The following is a 21079-nucleotide window of genomic DNA, read 5'->3' as shown; positions in this document are numbered from 1 at the left end:
GATTCTCAAGTGTTTCGTTCGGCGGCAACAAAGGAGAGTGATTTCAGTTTTAGTTATATCTGGATGTTTAGGCTTATGAAGTAAATGATTTTTCCAATCGTTGGATTGGGGAATTGAGACGTATTCCCTGGAAAGAGGCTTATTTGTTGGTTGTACTGGGCTGGCTGTACTTCCCTGGAACGAATCCGTTTAGGCTTATTCTCTGATTGTACTGTGCTGTCCTTTGGCTGCCCTGGATGGGGTTTAACAGCAAAAAGGTCTGGGAAGATAAGAATTTGCTAAATCCAAACAAGCTTGCGTCACAGGTGATCATTGTCACCATCTACTCACAATTGTGTTGCATGGACTCTTTTTCTGCTTGGGAAAGAGCTCCTAATTAGGAATGGACATTCCTTTTTACAATACCCCTGGTTTCATTGATAGCTATGCTTAACTTGGAAGATATATGCTTTTCCTTAAGCATATTCTTTTTAGTCTTAAATGTATATCATATTCTTTGTGATATATAATTTCCTAATGAGTAGTCCTATCGCTTGAATGTTATTTTACCTTCAAGTTCCACCCTCGGAGGGTCTCGATTCAATTTCGCCAGGTGGTGCGCTGAATACTCCTGCTGATTCTAATGGTTTGTCTGGTTTATGCTTTAGTTCTTACCGTTCGTGTTTTTAAGGCTTTTTGGTGATGCGTTGTTGTCTCTCGGAATACATGTTTTGGGAAATATGCGGCAAAACTTATATGAGCTGGATTTCAATGTTGTTGCCATGAGGTACATCTCATATGAGCTGGATTTCAATGTTGTTGCCATGAGGTACATCTCATAATTCAGTCGCTTGACTTACTTACTCCTGCCTATAGGAAAAATGTTGAGTTGTCTCAACTTTGTACCCTTTTCCTCTATATAAACTACTTGCATTACCAGAGACAATATGTGACTCTTTTTCTCCTGATAAATATATTATTATCCTTCATTTTAGGGCACTAATGACACCGTTGTTTTACACATGCTTGATTCCGTTACCGTCCAACCACGACAAATTGATCAGTAAACTAGGCATTAATCATTTTGCCGAAATAAGATAACACAAAATATATACCTATTCAAATCTTCAATACCTTCACTGCACGCCATTCCGATCTCACACCAACAAACATAAACGAGGCACTTTTGGAGAGCAAAGGCGGTTGCGTTTCCAAGTATTTACATGAGCCAAAAATACAGTAACTAATTACGGATATGCTTCTCACTATTTAGACTTACAGAATTCTCTTCTTACTGCGTAATTAGCAGCTGACAAACTTACTTATTTTCTGTGCAAAGCAATATTAAAGTTTCATTTTTGGTTCCAGGGAAACACAATGGAGGTATGTGTGCCAGCCAATCGTACAGGTCAGTTCAAAGAACTTCTGAAGAAAGGCTATGTGTGTACCAGTCAATTGTACAGGTCAGTTCCACATGTGTCGAAAGAAGACACACTACGAATTATTTCAATATTTTAGATTGAATTATTTTTTACATTCAGCTGTGCTTTGGTTAGCCTCATGTTGTTAATTTTTGGGTGCTGCTGATTGAATTTCTCTGAATTTAATATTTAGTTTTTTTTAATCTCAGCTATATATATCTTGGATGTTCAGTGCAAATTAGTTACTGTATTTTGGACCCTGCTGAGAGTTTAATTTTGCTTAGGCTCATGTTGTTAATTTTTGGGAGCTGCTGATTGTATTTCTCTGAATTTAACATTTAGGTTTTTTTTATCTCAGCTATATAAAGTATCTTACATGTTTAGTGCCATGCCAATGATTGTGATATATCTATGTTGTGTAGCCAGGTAATTAATAATGCTTGATGTTATTTTGTTTATAGGATACATCTCGCATGGGTGAGATCAGAAGGTCTAGGTCATTGTTTGGCAATGTATCCGTGGCTTACGCTGAAAACTTCCTCTCATAATGATGGTTGCTGTGACCTTATCAGTGGTTTATGTTGGAAGCAAGCATGTTTTTTGATAACTTCTTCTACGCTGGTGACTTGTTGGCTGAAGTTATTCAAGTGAGAACTGAGCTATACTTCAAGTGTATCTCTGCTGTAATCATTAGCATCAGACCCATGCTATGTACGGAAACTGTGTCAACATCATATTATTTCCAGGGAGGGTTGCAGGTAATTATTCTTCAAAACTATTTGATATCCATTGAGTAGTCAAAATCTTCTCTCTTTATTTAGTCAAAGGAGGCTGAATAGAAAGCTCCATCATTATTTATCGTGTGGCCTTTTGTTCCCCGAGAAAAGGAAATCATAGCTGATCATTCATATGGGGCATTACGGCATTATTACAGTGTGTTCCTTTTCCTTGCAAGTAACATATATTCACGTGCCAGCCTTGATCCATTTACTACTTAACACTGTTGTTAACTTACCCTAAATTTTTAGAAATCTTTTCTATTTATTTGGGATATAGTCGCCTGTTTTGATGAGTTATATAAGAGATTGTCGGATCTGTTTGTTGCATTTTTCATCAGTTACAGCTACTGGATTGAACAACAACGGCTATTTCAAATTTAGGGGAATGGTTATTTCAAAAATTAGTGCACACCTGCGTGTTATGCATCCGTCAAAATAGTTCTGCAAAATAGAAATAACATCTGTTTTTTTAGTTTCTGTTGGTTGCCAAATAGCTATATGTATTCATTTCCTTTTAGCATGAACATAGAAGATCCCTTTCCTATTGCTGTTGTGCCTTTTTCCAATGTATACAAGGTAAGAAGGGCATGTTTTTTCAAATATCATTGCGGAGTAGCTCTACAAATTTGTTCACTGTCATGTACGTTCTTATGTAACAGCGAGACCCTTCAGTTATGTTATAAAATATTTAATTATTGGAGTGATTCATATGCATGCACCAGTGCATGAAGGAAGAAGATTCTCTTGTATTACTTTATGACTTATTCTCATTGACCATTGAATGGTGCACGCATATTGTCAACACCCGGATTTTTAAGTCCAGATGCCTATTATGCCATACATCGCAATCCCAGGAATATTGTTTTTGCGAGACATAATAGATTGATATCACAGAACATCATTCATTACAAACCATAATTGTCTTACATCGAGGGATCACATGATCCAGTCTTACAACATAGTGGATCTAGAGATCCAATTACAAAACACATAGCGGAAGCGAAGTAGCGGTTGCGGTCCATCTCGCTCCACGTGCAACTATTGACGTCGGGAGTAGTCCTAGTTATCATAGACGTCCTGCTGTCCATCTTCACGATCGGTGCTCCTCTTCATAGTCTGGCCATTTGAATAGCCAGGGACACAGCCATGAGTACTTTAAAGTACTCGCAAACTAATACTAGTGTAAGCACTATCAACAATGGTTAAGGGGTTCTAAGCTCTAGGTTTATTTGCATAAAGCCAGTTTTATTTCATAAGCACTTAGTAATAAAAGACTCTTCATTTGCATAACTAACTCAAGTGGGAACATTAGTGTCATTCCCACAACTTTGTTGTGATTCGAGTCAAATTCATCTTTCAAGTACAAATCACAAGTTACATGTAACATTTTTTAGAAGTTCTGATGACGGAACAGTATGGCCTTTCCAACCGTCCATAACCGTGGACACGGCTATTCGAATAGGTTTACACTCTGCAGAGGTTGTACACTCGTGCCACAACTTTTGATTACATCCGTCAGGGATAGCCCTGAATATTCATACTCAGTATGCGGATCATCAACCATAACCTTTCACTTACATACCCTAGTATAGGCACCTCTCCCCATGAGCTTGGCCTCCCAGTGATGCCATGCTGCCATCCTGGGGAATCGCACGGGGGCTTGGGCCGGCATTCACCTCTTCTTTAACGTCGTTTCTTTTGTGGTGGAGGCAGCTTTCGGCATAACCTCGATGACGCTTGTTTAGAGGGAACCCATACTAAAGTACATAAACTTCCAGATTAAGCCCTACCCATAATCAGGTATTGTGGGGGTACTCAAAAATTGGAATGGTATCGCATCCGAACCCAACCATCGCTTTTTGTCAAATTCACCATATCATTTAAGTCATATTCACCTTCAAAATCTTTCAATAGAATGACTCGTCATTCCAAGGTTTTCAAAGTCCTTTGATTCCCAAGTTCCCATCTAGAGTAGTCAATTTTAGTTTAGCACTAGCAGCTAATCATGAGGGGTGCTAACTACTTGTAGCTCTCTAGGCTAAGTTTGATGCTCTTGTACTATTCTATACTTAGACCAAAGTTAACTATAAAAGTAAGCTTTAAATAACTAAAGTAAAAGCTTGTAAGAATAAAACTTGGGATTGGATCCTTAAACATAAAGTAATATTGCCATGGTGCCTTGCTCTTGTAGAGCTTTGCACTAGGGTAGCTTGCAAGAGTATAACTTGCAAGAGTAGAGCTTGCATTGGTGTTAGCTTGCCTTGGTTGGTGTATTGATCAAAGTGTTCCTCCTTCTTCTCCGTAGATGTTCTCGTCGTCCCCTTCGTAGCCTTCGGTACTAGCGTCTATAAACGGATACGAAGATAACAATCACCAAACAATACTTAAATAGACTAGTTAGCCCTAATGGCCCACTCTAGATGATCTAGTATCATCCCCAATTATCACTCACATGACACTAGAGTTTCTTCTTTAGTGTTTGTAAAATAATTTCCTCTCATTGAAAAACTCTATTAGGGTTTCTATTTAGTTCTTTGGAGAAATAATTTCCCCTCATTGAATCTTGTTAAGATTTAATCTCCTCAAATAATAAGGTACGAACACATGTTGACCAAGGTCAACACTTCATATTTATCATTTGGGAAAATAATTTAAATGAGGTATTACACCTCCTACAATTTAAATCCTATTTGATTTAATATCCTCAAGTAAGCAATGATGAGACCCTGCAACAAGGGTCATCACCTTACTTCACACTACTTGGGAAGATGATTTAAATGAGGTGCTACACCTCATAGATTTAAAATCCTAAGTTGGAAAATAATTTAAATGGGCTAGTAATGACTACATAGCCAATATTTTGCTCTAGCCCATGATCATATGAAGCAACTATGTCATTTTTTTACATAAACAATTAGAGTATACGAAATGTGATTTTTGAGAGTTGGAATCAACTCAAAATCATTTATGGTTGATTTTTAAAAATTATTTGAAGGTGCAAAAGTTACTGATTTGTTATTTTTGGTGTAGATGATCTAAGAAGAATTTGGGTTTGAGGCCAGTGTAGTTAGTTAGATATTTTCACAAGCTTTCCAAAGATATAAATTTCATCAAATTTGGCCAAGTAGATTTGGAGATATTTCATTTCTAGCAAGGCATCAGTAAGCAAAAACTGAAAAGATTTAATACGAATTTGAATTCAAAATGCTGGCGGGAAGCGAATTGGGCCGGCCCAGCTGCGGCCTGGGCCTGGCTGCATGGCGCATGCACGTGGCCGGTGCGCGGGATGCATAGACCGTTGGATCGAGATCCAACGAATCTGGTTCATCGTGCAGCTCGCGAATCAGTGGACTTGCGGGGACGATTTCTCTCACCTCGGAGCTCGGATGAAGGTGAGGTTTGGCTCGTTGGACGGGGATTTTCAAGGGCTTCAAGGTGGTATAGGGCTCGGTCGCTGTGGTGATGAGAAAAAAATGCGAAGTTTGGTGATGCCGCCGGGTGCACGCCGGTGAGCTTTTTGCTCCGGTGAGCGGCAAGGAGGAAGAGAGGGAGGCTCTAGGAGGGGGAGAGGGAGGCTGCTAGGTGGTGTGGTGTTGTCCAAGTCTAGGGGCGCGGTTTATATAGGGTCCAGGGAGGAGGAACGCGGCAGGGCGGCATGGCGGTCGACGTCGCCGGGCGCGTCATGCACAGTCGCCTCCGGCAGGGCTATGGCGTCAGAGGGTGAGGTAAGGAGTAGGAGAGGACGTGTGCATAGTGGCTGATTCCCTGGCGTCGTGTGCAGGGCACACGAGGGCAATGCCGACGTCGGCGTCCTCGCGGGCGTCGCGTCGTGACGTCCTCTGGGTGCGCGTGAGGGTCAACGCTCGTGTCTGGCAGGTGTTCTGGAGTGAGGAGGTACTGGTGGCGCAGGGAGACGGGCTGGGTTGCAGTGTGCACGCGGGGAGGTGGTGGTGTCCACGGGTGGTGAGCATGTGACGTTGGCATGAGTGGTTTTGGTCAAGTCCTTGCTCTCCTCCACCCAGGGTCGTGTCTGGCAGGTGTGGAGGGTCAATGCCAATGTAGATGACATGGTGAGAGAGAGAGAAAAGGGACAGGGCAGGTGGGTGCATGGTGGTGACCAAGTGGGTGGCATGGTGATGGCATTGGGTGTGTGTGGTGCCTTTTCTTGGTCAACTCTGGCTTGGTGATGGTCAGTGAGGTAGGTCAAGTCCAAATGACAAGGTGAGAGGGACTAGAGGGGTAGGATGGCAAGGGTTTGCATGGTGATGTCTAAATCAATGGCATGGGCTTGGCATCGATCTTGTGTGCATTATTTTCTTGGTCTATGAGTGCTGCAGGTGTAGTTGAGGTGGGGTGAGTGGGTTTGACAAGGTGAGCATGGTTGGAGAGGGCTAGGGCTTGCACATTGGATCATAGCAAAAGTGTGTGTGACATAGGCCATGGCATGGTGTGTCTTTGTGTCATGGTGGTCTTGTCTATGCTTGATGATGTCAAGAGGGAGTTGTTGGAGGTACTAGTGGCACTATAGATGAGCCAAAGAGAGAGAGAGGGTGAGAGGTACATAGTTGGTAGAATAGTGGTTGTACCCTATGTAACAATTTGATTCTCTTGTAAAAATCTCATGTGTGTGTGAATTTTACTAAGTTTCTTCATAGATGGGTTCTAAATGATATTGGGCAGCCACTCATGGCATTGGTTTGAATTTTGGGGTTGATTTGTGAAGATTCTAAAATTTGTGGGAATCTAGAATTTGTTTTCAAGTGGCATTTTGGCTTGACTATTTTGAGCAATGGTCAAGGATCTGGTCAAAGTGGTCAACACCAAAGTTGTTCATCTTGAAGAGGTCTTGGATGAGGTGCAAAGAAAAGGGAGGGTTTAGTTTAGAAAACTCTTAATGCAAGGGCTCAAAGTGGGCATCATGAGATAAATGGCAGTTTTGACCATTATCTCATGTGGGCTCAATTTGAATTCAAATTTGATTTGATTTGAGTTTCTTTGATTTCAAAGGTGTTATTAAGTGTTTAGAAACCTTATTCAACCATTAGCACAAGCCAAAGTGGTCTAGGTTAAAGATTTTCAAAAATGGCCATAAGCCATATGTGAGGTGATTTGCAATTTTCCTAATTTCTTCTTTGTTTCTTTTTGCTTCCAAAAGATGTTGTGTGCTGCTATAATGGTATAGAGAGGTGCTTGAGTATTTCAAACCAAAAAGGTAGGTCATAGGATTCATTTTGCAATTTGGCCAAATACCCATATTTAGCTCTATGGAAGATTTTTAATTTCTTTTTATTGCTTTTTGTTTCACTTTGGAATTGAGTTGGTGAATACTAGGTAGGGTTTATTAATGTGTTCAAACCATCTAGCAAAGTAAAACATGGCATAGGCATTCATTTTTAAATATAGCCATAGGCTTATATGTGCTTCTCTTTTTATTTTGTTTTATCTTGGATTTGAATTAAGAAGGGTAAGGTTTAGGGTTTAGGAACATTTCAAAGTACTTCGCATAAGCATTAAGGAAAAACTCACAACATATATGCATGAGTAATATGCACAACCTCCAACTCAATAAAAGTTTTTGTTGGTTCCAAAAATTTGGGAAAATAGGGAAATTCATTTTCTCTTTGTTTTAAAAATTTGGGTTGTTACAAACCCTTCCCCCTTAAACAAATCTCGTCCCGAGATTTTAAGAAAAGTTAGGTTCCTAAGAGAGATTGGGCAGAGGGGTTAACAGGAAAACATACTTGGCATGGCCTGGGGTGCTTCCTGAGCTTCAGTGGTATTCATGCGGTAGAAACGGCCGTTGCGGTTGTGCGGGTAGTTTGGGCCAGACTTCCTTCCGGTTGTGACACGGCGCTGCTGCTGAGCAAGTGCAGTGGTGTTGGGGGCTGTCTTCGCCAGTTTCTTGGGGCACTCATTGGAGTAATGACCTTGGATTCCACATTCATAGCAGGTCACAGTTGACTTGTCTCCTGAGGTAAGGGGCACAGCATTGCTTCCAGTCCTTGGGGCATTGTTGGCAGCTTTCATCGGGCACTTATTAGAGTAATGACCAGTAACACCACATTCATAGCAAGTTACAGTGGACTTGTCTCTGGGGGCATGGTTGGGTATTGAGATGAGCTGCTCTAGTGATGCTATCCTCACGCGGAGGCGAGCAATGGTGTAGTCCTTCTTGGTGTGCTGATGGCGAAGTGCCTTGCGCTCCATTGCAAGGATGTTGATGGTGTCAGTCATCTTGGCGTGCTCAATGTGCATCTGGTTGGCCTGGGCACGGGAGTTGTTGCGGGTAGGAGGGGCCATCTGAACAATGAGGTAGATCATAAGATAAGAGGGAAATTTCTATGGTTTGTTTGAGATAAAACTTGAAAAGTTTCAAAACTTGAGTAGTGTTGAGGGGGTAAAAACCATCCACACTTTTTCATTCATTCCAAACAACACACATTACAAACTAACACACCGTTGGTTTTAAGAACCATTCATTCGCTTTACGATACAGGGGATAGATACAAACTCACACCTAGTGCTCTCTTGCTACGAATTTACGCAAGTGCGCTAGTGATACTACTCTTCATCTGGAATGGTGGTTTCTTCGTCTTCATAGGCGAGATGCTTGTCGTAGTATAAGGCACGGATGCTGTCCAATTCCTTGCGGGTCTTGTGCAGTATGAAGTCAAGGTGTGCAAAATTTTATGGAGCAGTACCAAGAAAAGTAGAGCATGTCTTTTTGAAAAGATCTCAAGGATAAGAGTGCGAATAAGTTTTTCAGAAATACCCTTTTAAAAAGGATCTCAAGGATAAGGGTAAGAATAAATTTTCCGAAATAATCTTTTGGAAAAGATCTCAAGGATAAGAGGGGAATGAAATTTGTATAAATATTCACTTCATTTGTTTTCAAACTAAGTTTTTCAGATGTCCATTCTAACTAGGGTCTCCTAAGGTCAAACAATGGCTCTGATACCAACTTGTCAACACCCGGATTTTTAAGTCCAGATGCCTATTATGCCATACATCGCAATCCCAGGAATATTGTTTTTGCGAGACATAATAGATTGATATCACAGAACATCATTCATTACAAACCATAATTGTCTTACATCGAGGGATCACATGATCCAGTCTTACAACATAGTGGATCTAGAGATCCAATTACAAAACACATAGCGGAAGCGAAGTAGCGGTTGCGGTCCATCTGCTCCACAGGCAACTATTGACGTCAGGAGTAGTCCTAGTTATCATAGACGTCCTGCTGTCCATCTTCACGGTACTGGTGCTCCTCTTCATAGTCTGGCCATTTGAATAGCCAGGGACACAGCCATGAGTACTTTAAAGTACTCGCAAACTAATACTAGTGTAAGCACTATCAACAATGGTTAAGGGGTTCTAAGCTCTAGGTTTATTTGCATAAAGCCAGTTTTATTTCATAAGCACTTAGTAATAAAAGACTCTTCATTTGCATAACTAACTCAAGTGGGAACATTAGTGTCATTCCCACAACTTTGTTGTGATTCGAGTCAAATTCATCTTTCAAGTACAAATCACAAGTTACATGTAACATTTTTTAGAAGTTCTGATGACGGAACAGTATGGCCTTTCCAACCGTCCATAACCGTGGACACGGCTATTCGAATAGGTTTACACTCTGCAGAGGTTGTACACTCGTGCCACAACTTTTGATTACATCCGTCAGGGATAGCCCTGAATATTCATACTCAGTATGCGGATCATCAACCATAACCTTTCACTTACATACCCTAGTATAGGCACCTCTCCCCATGAGCTTGGCCTCCCAGTGATGCCATGCTGCCATCCTGGGAACTGCACAGGGCTTGGGCCGGGCATTCACCTCTTCTTTAACGTCGTTTCTTTTGTGGTGGAGGCAGCTTTCGGCATAACCTCGATGACGCTTGTTTAGAGGGAACCCATACTAAAGTACATAAACTTCCAGTTAAGCCCTACCCATAATCAGGTATTGTGGGGGTACTCAAAAATTGGAATGGTATCGCATCCGAACCCAACCATCAGTTTTTGTCAAATTCACCATATCATTTAAGTCATATTCACCTTCAAAATCTTTCAATAGAATGACTCGTCATTCCAAGGTTTTCAAAGTCCTTTGATTCCCAAGTTCCCATCTAGAGTAGTCAATTTTAGTTTAGCACTAGCAGCTAATCATGAGGGGTGCTAACTACTTGTAGCTCTCTAGGCTAAGTTTGATGCTCTTGTACTATTCTATACTTAGACCAAAGTTAACTATAAAAGTAAGCTTTAAATAACTAAAGTAAAAGCTTGTAAGAATAAAACTTGGGATTGGATCCTTAAACATAAAGTAATATTGCCATGGTGCCTTGCTCTTGTAGAGCTTTGCACTAGGGTAGCTTGCAAGAGTATAACTTGCAAGAGTAGAGCTTGCATTGGTGTTAGCTTGCCTTGGTTGGTGTATTGATCAAAGTGTTCCTCCTTCTTCTCCGTAGATGTTCTCGTCGTCCCCTTCGTAGCCTTCGGTACTAGCGTCTATAAACGGATACGAAGATAACAATCACCAAACAATACTTAAATAGACTAGTTAGCCCTAATGGCCCACTCTAGATGATCTAGTATCATCCCCAATTATCACTCACATGACACTAGAGTTTCTTCTTTAGTGTTTGTAAAATAATTTCCTCTCATTGAAAAACTCTATTAGGGTTTCTATTTAGTTCTTTGGAGAAATAATTTCCCCTCATTGAATCTTGTTAAGATTTAATCTCCTCAAATAATAAGGTACGAACACATGTTGACCAAGGTCAACACTTCATATTTATCATTTGGGAAAATAATTTAAATGAGGTATTACACCTCCTACAATTTAAATCCTATTTGATTTAATATCCTCAAGTAAGCAATGATGAGACCCTGCAACAAGGGTCATCACCTTACTTCACACTACTTGGGAAGATGATTTAAATGAGGTGCTACACCTCATAGATTTAAAATCCTAAGTTGGAAAATAATTTAAATGGGCTAGTAATGACTACATAGCCAATATTTTGCTCTAGCCCATGATCATATGAAGCAACTATGTCATTTTTTTACATAAACAATTAGAGTATACGAAATGTGATTTTTGAGAGTTGGAATCAACTCAAAATCATTTATGGTTGATTTTTAAAAAATTATTTGAAGGTGCAAAAGTTACTGATTTGTTATTTTTGGTGTAGATGATCTAAGAAGAATTTGGGTTTGAGGCCAGTGTAGTTAGTTAGATATTTTCACAAGCTTTCCAAAGATATAAATTTCATCAAATTTGGCCAAGTAGATTTGGAGATATTTCATTTCTAGCAAGGCATCAGTAAGCAAAAACTGAAAAGATTTAATACGAATTTGAATTCAAAATGCTGGCGGGAAGCGAATTGGGCCGGCCCAGCTGCGGCCTGGGCCTGGCTGCATGGCGCATGCACGTGGCCGGTGCGCGGGATGCATAGACCGTTGGATCGAGATCCAACGAATCTGGTTCATCGTGCAGCTCGCGAATCAGTGGACTTGCGGGGACGATTTCTCTCACCTCGGAGCTCGGATGAAGGTGAGGTTTGGCTCGTTGGACGGGGATTTTCAAGGGCTTCAAGGTGGTATAGGGCTCGGTCGCTGTGGTGATGAGAAAAAAATGCGAAGTTTGGTGATGCCGCCGGGTGCACGCCGGTGAGCTTTTTGCTCCGGTGAGCGGCAAGGAGGAAGAGAGGGAGGCTCTAGGAGGGGGAGAGGGAGGCTGCTAGGTGGTGTGGTGTTGTCCAAGTCTAGGGGCGCGGTTTATATAGGGTCCAGGGAGGAGGAACGCGGCAGGGCGGCATGGCGGTCGACGTCGCCGGGCGCGTCATGCACAGTCGCCTCCGGCAGGGCTATGGCGTCAGAGGGTGAGGTAAGGAGTAGGAGAGGACGTGTGCATAGTGGCTGATTCCCTGGCGTCGTGTGCAGGGCACACGAGGGCAATGCCGACGTCGGCGTCCTCGCGGGCGTCGCGTCGTGACGTCCTCTGGGTGCGCGTGAGGGTCAACGCTCGTGTCTGGCAGGTGTTCTGGAGTGAGGAGGTACTGGTGGCGCAGGGAGACGGGCTGGGTTGCAGTGTGCACGCGGGGAGGTGGTGGTGTCCACGGGTGGTGAGCATGTGACGTTGGCATGAGTGGTTTTGGTCAAGTCCTTGCTCTCCTCCACCTGTGGTCGTGTCTGGCAGGTGTGGAGGGTCAATGCCAATGTAGATGACATGGTGAGAGAGAGAGAAAAGGGACAGGGCAGGTGGGTGCATGGTGGTGACCAAGTGGGTGGCATGGTGATGGCATTGGGTGTGTGTGGTGCCTTTTCTTGGTCAACTCTGGCTTGGTGATGGTCAGTGAGGTAGGTCAAGTCCAAATGACAAGGTGAGAGGGACTAGAGGGGTAGGATGGCAAGGGTTTGCATGGTGATGTCTAAATCAATGGCATGGGCTTGGCATCGATCTTGTGTGCATTATTTTCTTGGTCTATGAGTGCTGCAGGTGTAGTTGAGGTGGGGTGAGTGGGTTTGACAAGGTGAGCATGGTTGGAGAGGGCTAGGGCTTGCACATTGGATCATAGCAAAAGTGTGTGTGACATAGGCCATGGCATGGTGTGTCTTTGTGTCATGGTGGTCTTGTCTATGCTTGATGATGTCAAGAGGGAGTTGTTGGAGGTACTAGTGGCACTATAGATGAGCCAAAGAGAGAGAGAGGGTGAGAGGTACATAGTTGGTAGAATAGTGGTTGTACCCTATGTAACAATTTGATTCTCTTGTAAAAATCTCATGTGTGTGTGAATTTTACTAAGTTTCTTCATAGATGGGTTCTAAATGATATTGGGCAGCCACTCATGGCATTGGTTTGAATTTTGGGGTTGATTTGTGAAGATTCTAAAATTTGTGGGAATCTAGAATTTGTTTTCAAGTGGCATTTTGGCTTGACTATTTTGAGCAATGGTCAAGGATCTGGTCAAAGTGGTCAACACCAAAGTTGTTCATCTTGAAGAGGTCTTGGATGAGGTGCAAAGAAAAGGGAGGGTTTAGTTTAGAAAACTCTTAATGCAAGGGCTCAAAGTGGGCATCATGAGATAAATGGCAGTTTTGACCATTATCTCATGTGGGCTCAATTTGAATTCAAATTTGATTTGATTTGAGTTTCTTTGATTTCAAAGGTGTTATTAAGTGTTTAGAAACCTTATTCAACCATTAGCACAAGCCAAAGTGGTCTAGGTTAAAGATTTTCAAAAATGGCCATAAGCCATATGTGAGGTGATTTGCAATTTTCCTAATTTCTTCTTTGTTTCTTTTTGCTTCCAAAAGATGTTGTGTGCTGCTATAATGGTATAGAGAGGTGCTTGAGTATTTCAAACCAAAAAGGTAGGTCATAGGATTCATTTTGCAATTTGGCCAAATACCCATATTTAGCTCTATGGAAGATTTTTAATTTCTTTTTATTGCTTTTTGTTTCACTTTGGAATTGAGTTGGTGAATACTAGGTAGGGTTTATTAATGTGTTCAAACCATCTAGCAAAGTAAAACATGGCATAGGCATTCATTTTTAAATATAGCCATAGGCTTATATGTGCTTCTCTTTTTATTTTGTTTTATCTTGGATTTGAATTAAGAAGGGTAAGGTTTAGGGTTTAGGAACATTTCAAAGTACTTCGCATAAGCATTAAGGAAAAACTCACAACATATATGCATGAGTAATATGCACAACCTCCAACTCAATAAAAGTTTTTGTTGGTTCCAAAAATTTGGGAAAATAGGGAAATTCATTTTCTCTTTGTTTTAAAAATTTGGGTTGTTACAAACCCTTCCCCCTTAAACAAATCTCGTCCCGAGATTTTAAGAAAAGTTAGGTTCCTAAGAGAGATTGGGCAGAGGGGTTAACAGGAAAACATACTTGGCATGGCCTGGGGTGCTTCCTGAGCTTCAGTGGTATTCATGCGGTAGAAACGGCCGTTGCGGTTGTGCGGGTAGTTTGGGCCAGACTTCCTTCCGGTTGTGACACGGCGCTGCTGCTGAGCAAGTGCAGTGGTGTTGGGGGCTGTCTTCGCCAGTTTCTTGGGGCACTCATTGGAGTAATGACCTTGGATTCCACATTCATAGCAGGTCACAGTTGACTTGTCTCCTGAGGTAAGGGGCACAGCATTGCTTCCAGTCCTTGGGGCATTGTTGGCAGCTTTCATCGGGCACTTATTAGAGTAATGACCAGTAACACCACATTCATAGCAAGTTACAGTGGACTTGTCTCTGGGGGCATGGTTGGGTATTGAGATGAGCTGCTCTAGTGATGCTATCCTCACGCGGAGGCGAGCAATGGTGTAGTCCTTCTTGGTGTGCTGATGGCGAAGTGCCTTGCGCTCCATTGCAAGGATGTTGATGGTGTCAGTCATCTTGGCGTGCTCAATGTGCATCTGGTTGGCCTGGGCACGGGAGTTGTTGCGGGTAGGAGGGGCCATCTGAACAATGAGGTAGATCATAAGATAAGAGGGAAATTTCTATGGTTTGTTTGAGATAAAACTTGAAAAGTTTCAAAACTTGAGTAGTGTTGAGGGGGTAAAAACCATCCACACTTTTTCATTCATTCCAAACAACACACATTACAAACTAACACACCGTTGGTTTTAAGAACCATTCATTCGCTTTACGATACAGGGGATAGATACAAACTCACACCTAGTGCTCTCTTGCTACGAATTTACGCAAGTGCGCTAGTGATACTACTCTTCATCTGGAATGGTGGTTTCTTCGTCTTCATAGGCGAGATGCTTGTCGTAGTATAAGGCACGGATGCTGTCCAATTCCTTGCGGGTCTTGTGCAGTATGAAGTCAAGGTGTGCAAAATTTTATGGAGCAGTACCAAGAAAAGTAGAGCATGTCTTTTTGAAAAGATCTCAAGGATAAGAGTGCGAATAAGTTTTTCAGAAATACCCTTTTAAAAAGGATCTCAAGGATAAGGGTAAGAATAAATTTTCCGAAATAATCTTTTTGGAAAAGATCTCAAGGATAAGAGGGGAATGAAATTTGTATAAATATTCACTTCATTTGTTTTCAAACTAAGTTTTTCAGATGTCCATTCTAACTAGGGTCTCCTAAGGTCAAACAATGGCTCTGATACCAACTTGTCAACACCCGGATTTTTAAGTCCAGATGCCTATTATGCCATACATCGCAATCCCAGGAATATTGTTTTTGCGAGACATAATAGATTGATATCACAGAACATCATTCATTACAAACCATAATTGTCTTACATCGAGGGATCACATGATCCAGTCTTACAACATAGTGGATCTAGAGATCCAATTACAAAACACATAGCGGAAGCGAAGTAGCGGTTGCGGTCCATCTGCTCCACAGGCAACTATTGACGTCAGGAGTAGTCCTAGTTATCATAGACGTCCTGCTGTCCATCTTCACGGTACTGGTGCTCCTCTTCATAGTCTGGCCATTTGAATAGCCAGGGACACAGCCATGAGTACTTTAAAGTACTCGCAAACTAATACTAGTGTAAGCACTATCAACAATGGTTAAGGGGTTCTAAGCTCTAGGTTTATTTGCATAAAGCCAGTTTTATTTCATAAGCACTTAGTAATAAAAGACTCTTCATTTGCATAACTAACTCAAGTGGGAACATTAGTGTCATTCCCACAACTTTGTTGTGATTCGAGTCAAATTCATCTTTCAAGTACAAATCACAAGTTACATGTAACATTTTTTAGAAGTTCTGATGACGGAACAGTATGGCCTTTCCAACCGTCCATAACCGTGGACACGGCTATTCGAATAGGTTTACACTCTGCAGAGGTTGTACACTCGTGCCACAACTTTTGATTACATCCGTCAGGGATAGCCCTGAATATTCATACTCAGTATGCGGATCATCAACCATAACCTTTCACTTACATACCCTAGTATAGGCACCTCTCCCCATGAGCTTGGCCTCCCAGTGATGCCATGTCGCCATCTGGGAACTGCACAGGGCTTGGGCCGGGCATTCACCTCTTCTTTAACGTCGTTTCTTTTGTGGTGGAGGCAGCTTTCGGCATAACCTCGATGACGCTTGTTTAGAGGGAACCCATACTAAAGTACATAAACTTCCAGTTAAGCCCTACCCATAATCAGGTATTGTGGGGGTACTCAAAAATTGGAATGGTATCGCATCCGAACCCAACCATCAGTTTTTGTCAAATTCACCATATCATTTAAGTCATATTCACCTTCAAAATCTTTCAATAGAATGACTCGTCATTCCAAGGTTTTCAAAGTCCTTTGATTCCCAAGTTCCCATCTAGAGTAGTCAATTTTAGTTTAGCACTAGCAGCTAATCATGAGGGGTGCTAACTACTTGTAGCTCTCTAGGCTAAGTTTGATGCTCTTGTACTATTCTATACTTAGACCAAAGTTAACTATAAAAGTAAGCTTTAAATAACTAAAGTAAAAGCTTGTAAGAATAAAACTTGGGATTGGATCCTTAAACATAAAGTAATATTGCCATGGTGCCTTGCTCTTGTAGAGCTTTGCACTAGGGTAGCTTGCAAGAGTATAACTTGCAAGAGTAGAGCTTGCATTGGTGTTAGCTTGCCTTGGTTGGTGTATTGATCAAAGTGTTCCTCCTTCTTCTCCGTAGATGTTCTCGTCGTCCCCTTCGTAGCCTTCGGTACTAGCGTCTATAAACGGATACGAAGATAACAATCACCAAACAATACTTAAATAGACTAGTTAGCCCTAATGGCCCACTCTAGATGATCTAGTATCATCCCCAATTATCACTCACATGACACTAGAGTTTCTTCTTTAGTGTTTGTAAAATAATTTCCTCTCATTGAAAAACTCTATTAGGGTTTCTATTTAGTTCTTTGGAGAAATAATTTCCCCTCATTGAATCTTGTTAAGATTTAATCTCCTCAAATAATAAGGTACGAACACATGTTGACCAAGGTCAACACTTCATATTTATCATTTGGGAAAATAATTTAAATGAGGTATTACACCTCCTACAATTTAAATCCTATTTGATTTAATATCCTCAAGTAAGCAATGATGAGACCCTGCAACAAGGGTCATCACCTTACTTCACACTACTTGGGAAGATGATTTAAATGAGGTGCTACACCTCATAGATTTAAAATCCTAAGTTGGAAAATAATTTAAATGGGCTAGTAATGACTACATAGCCAATATTTTGCTCTAGCCCATGATCATATGAAGCAACTATGTCATTTTTTTACATAAACAATTAGAGTATACGAAATGTGATTTTTGAGAGTTGGAATCAACTCAAAATCATTTATGGTTGATTTTTAAAAATTATTTGAAGGTGCAAAAGTTACTGATTTGTTATTTTTGGTGTAGATGATCTAAGAAGAATTTGGGTTTGAGGCCAGTGTAGTTAGTTAGATATTTTCACAAGCTTTCCAAAGATATAAATTTCATCAAATTTGGCCAAGTAGATTTGGAGATATTTCATTTCTAGCAAGGCATCAGTAAGCAAAAACTGAAAAGATTTAATACGAATTTGAATTCAAAATGCTGGCGGGAAGCGAATTGGGCCGGCCCAGCTGCGGCCTGGGCCTGGCTGCATGGCGCATGCACGTGGCCGGTGCGCGGGATGCATAGACCGTTGGATCGAGATCCAACGAATCTGGTTCATCGTGCAGCTCGCGAATCAGTGGACTTGCGGGGACGATTTCTCTCACCTCGGAGCTCGGATGAAGGTGAGGTTTGGCTCGTTGGACGGGGATTTTCAAGGGCTTCAAGGTGGTATAGGGCTCGGTCGCTGTGGTGATGAGAAAAAAATGCGAAGTTTGGTGATGCCGCCGGGTGCACGCCGGTGAGCTTTTTGCTCCGGTGAGCGGCAAGGAGGAAGAGAGGGAGGCTCTAGGAGGGGGAGAGGGAGGCTGCTAGGTGGTGTGGTGTTGTCCAAGTCTAGGGGCGCGGTTTATATAGGGTCCAGGGAGGAGGAACGCGGCAGGGCGGCATGGCGGTCGACGTCGCCGGGCGCGTCATGCACAGTCGCCTCCGGCAGGGCTATGGCGTCAGAGGGTGAGGTAAGGAGTAGGAGAGGACGTGTGCATAGTGGCTGATTCCCTGGCGTCGTGTGCAGGGCACACGAGGGCAATGCCGACGTCGGCGTCCTCGCGGGCGTCGCGTCGTGACGTCCTCTGGGTGCGCGTGAGGGTCAACGCTCGTGTCTGGCAGGTGTTCTGGAGTGAGGAGGTACTGGTGGCGCAGGGAGACGGGCTGGGTTGCAGTGTGCACGCGGGGAGGTGGTGGTGTCCACGGGTGGTGAGCATGTGACGTTGGCATGAGTGGTTTTGGTCAAGTCCTTGCTCTCCTCCACCCAGGGTCGTGTCTGGCAGGTGTGGAGGGTCAATGCCAATGTAGATGACATGGTGAGAGAGAGAGAAAAGGGACAGGGCAGGTGGGTGCATGGTGGTGACCAAGTGGGTGGCATGGTGATGGCATTGGGTGTGTGTGGTGCCTTTTCTTGGTCAACTCTGGCTTGGTGATGGTCAGTGAGGTAGGTCAAGTCCAAATGACAAGGTGAGAGGGACTAGAGGGGTAGGATGGCAAGGGTTTGCATGGTGATGTCTAAATCAATGGCATGGGCTTGGCATCGATCTTGTGTGCATTATTTTCTTGGTCTATGAGTGCTGCAGGTGTAGTTGAGGTGGGGTGAGTGGGTTTGACAAGGTGAGCATGGTTGGAGAGGGCTAGGGCTTGCACATTGGATCATAGCAAAAGTGTGTGTGACATAGGCCATGGCATGGTGTGTCTTTGTGTCATGGTGGTCTTGTCTATGCTTGATGATGTCAAGAGGGAGTTGTTGGAGGTACTAGTGGCACTATAGATGAGCCAAAGAGAGAGAGAGGGTGAGAGGTACATAGTTGGTAGAATAGTGGTTGTACCCTATGTAACAATTTGATTCTCTTGTAAAAATCTCATGTGTGTGTGAATTTTACTAAGTTTCTTCATAGATGGGTTCTAAATGATATTGGGCAGCCACTCATGGCATTGGTTTGAATTTTGGGGTTGATTTGTGAAGATTCTAAAATTTGTGGGAATCTAGAATTTGTTTTCAAGTGGCATTTTGGCTTGACTATTTTGAGCAATGGTCAAGGATCTGGTCAAAGTGGTCAACACCAAAGTTGTTCATCTTGAAGAGGTCTTGGATGAGGTGCAAAGAAAAGGGAGGGTTTAGTTTAGAAAACTCTTAATGCAAGGGCTCAAAGTGGGCATCATGAGATAAATGGCAGTTTTGACCATTATCTCATGTGGGCTCAATTTGAATTCAAATTTGATTTGATTTGAGTTTCTTTGATTTCAAAGGTGTTATTAAGTGTTTAGAAACCTTATTCAACCATTAGCACAAGCCAAAGTGGTCTAGGTTAAAGATTTTCAAAAATGGCCATAAGCCATATGTGAGGTGATTTGCAATTTTCCTAATTTCTTCTTTGTTTCTTTTTGCTTCCAAAAGATGTTGTGTGCTGCTATAATGGTATAGAGAGGTGCTTGAGTATTTCAAACCAAAAAGGTAGGTCATAGGATTCATTTTGCAATTTGGCCAAATACCCATATTTAGCTCTATGGAAGATTTTTAATTTCTTTTTATTGCTTTTTGTTTCACTTTGGAATTGAGTTGGTGAATACTAGGTAGGGTTTATTAATGTGTTCAAACCATCTAGCAAAGTAAAACATGGCATAGGCATTCATTTTTAAATATAGCCATAGGCTTATATGTGCTTCTCTTTTTATTTTGTTTTATCTTGGATTTGAATTAAGAAGGGTAAGGTTTAGGGTTTAGGAACATTTCAAAGTACTTCGCATAAGCATTAAGGAAAAACTCACAACATATATGCATGAGTAATATGCACAACCTCCAACTCAATAAAAGTTTTTGTTGGTTCCAAAAATTTGGGAAAATAGGGAAATTCATTTTCTCTTTGTTTTAAAAATTTGGGTTGTTACACATATGCTGGTGTGTAATGCTTGTTCCGGTATATATTTGTTCTTCGGACACAGTGCACATAGAGATGAGCCTCTTAGTGCATGATTCTTTGAAAATATACTTATATGGTTATGATATATTGAGTATTTCTATTATGCACTTATATTATTGTTTCCTCCGAGCATCAGAAAGTCTTCTCTTGTTTTGTTGTTTTTTCCAGTTTACAAATGATCATCCATAAGGTTCAGCGAGCTCAAGCAGCAAGCAGTCAATACGACAAGACTTAGTAGTTCATCTTTGTTTTAAGATGCAACAAGCATCTGCTATGGTTCCTGAAACGACACCATTCTCTGCAACGCTGCAAAATAATCTGGACAAACTTTGCTGAGTTTGGATGGAAACAAATGAAGTAATGAGAATTTAGAATACTTTATTTTGTGGCAATCTTTGTGAATTTGGTATGTTTTCCCATGCCTAATCAGACTTTGGTATTTAGGTCTTTGGGCTTATGTGTTTCTCTGTGTGCACTGTCATGTGTAGTGAATCTAAACATCATCTCATTTAAGTGCCAAAGTAACTGATTATTGACTTCTGAACATGGAGCAACCAATTAATGTAAAACTTATGGCTTGATTAATGTCCCGTTTTGCCTTTGCGCCGGGGCACAACGGGTCATTTATAAATGGCACAATTGCCATCATATACGTTCCTGGGATTGTATTAGACCACACACAAAAAGAGATGAAATGAATAAGTGGCAGAATTGCTATCCTATAAGTTCCTGCCTTGAATTGCCATCCTATAAGTTCCTGCCTTGAATTGCCATCCTATAAGTTCCTGGCTTGATTTGAAAATAACTGGTCAACTTTAGCACTCTGGTCTCGGGTTTTTCATTGAAAAATATATGACCTACTGTTTCGCTTTTGCCTTTGCGCTAAAAT

The 21079-nt window shown here is 41.8% G+C and overlaps 1 protein-coding gene and 1 long non-coding RNA gene across 3 annotated transcripts in view; both read left to right on the top strand.

Annotated features, from left to right (window-relative positions):
- LOC127308313 (uncharacterized) overlaps positions 1–21079 on the top strand; it is a 258300-nt gene that overhangs the window by 13783 nt on the left and 223438 nt on the right. The window lies entirely within an intron of this gene.
- On the top strand, positions 490–1962 carry LOC139831907 (uncharacterized). Of its 2 annotated transcripts, none has more exons than XR_011746301.1 (3): positions 490–808; positions 1348–1442; positions 1862–1962. It is a non-coding gene; the product is annotated as an uncharacterized lncRNA (long non-coding RNA). The 2 variants fall into 2 exon arrangements; XR_011746302.1 differs by having other exon boundaries at positions 556–766.

This window comes from Lolium perenne, chromosome 6, assembly GCF_019359855.2.
Source record: "Lolium perenne isolate Kyuss_39 chromosome 6, Kyuss_2.0, whole genome shotgun sequence".
Lineage (NCBI taxonomy): Eukaryota > Viridiplantae > Streptophyta > Magnoliopsida > Poales > Poaceae > Lolium > Lolium perenne.
This window is presented reverse-complemented; position numbering and strand designations above follow the sequence as displayed.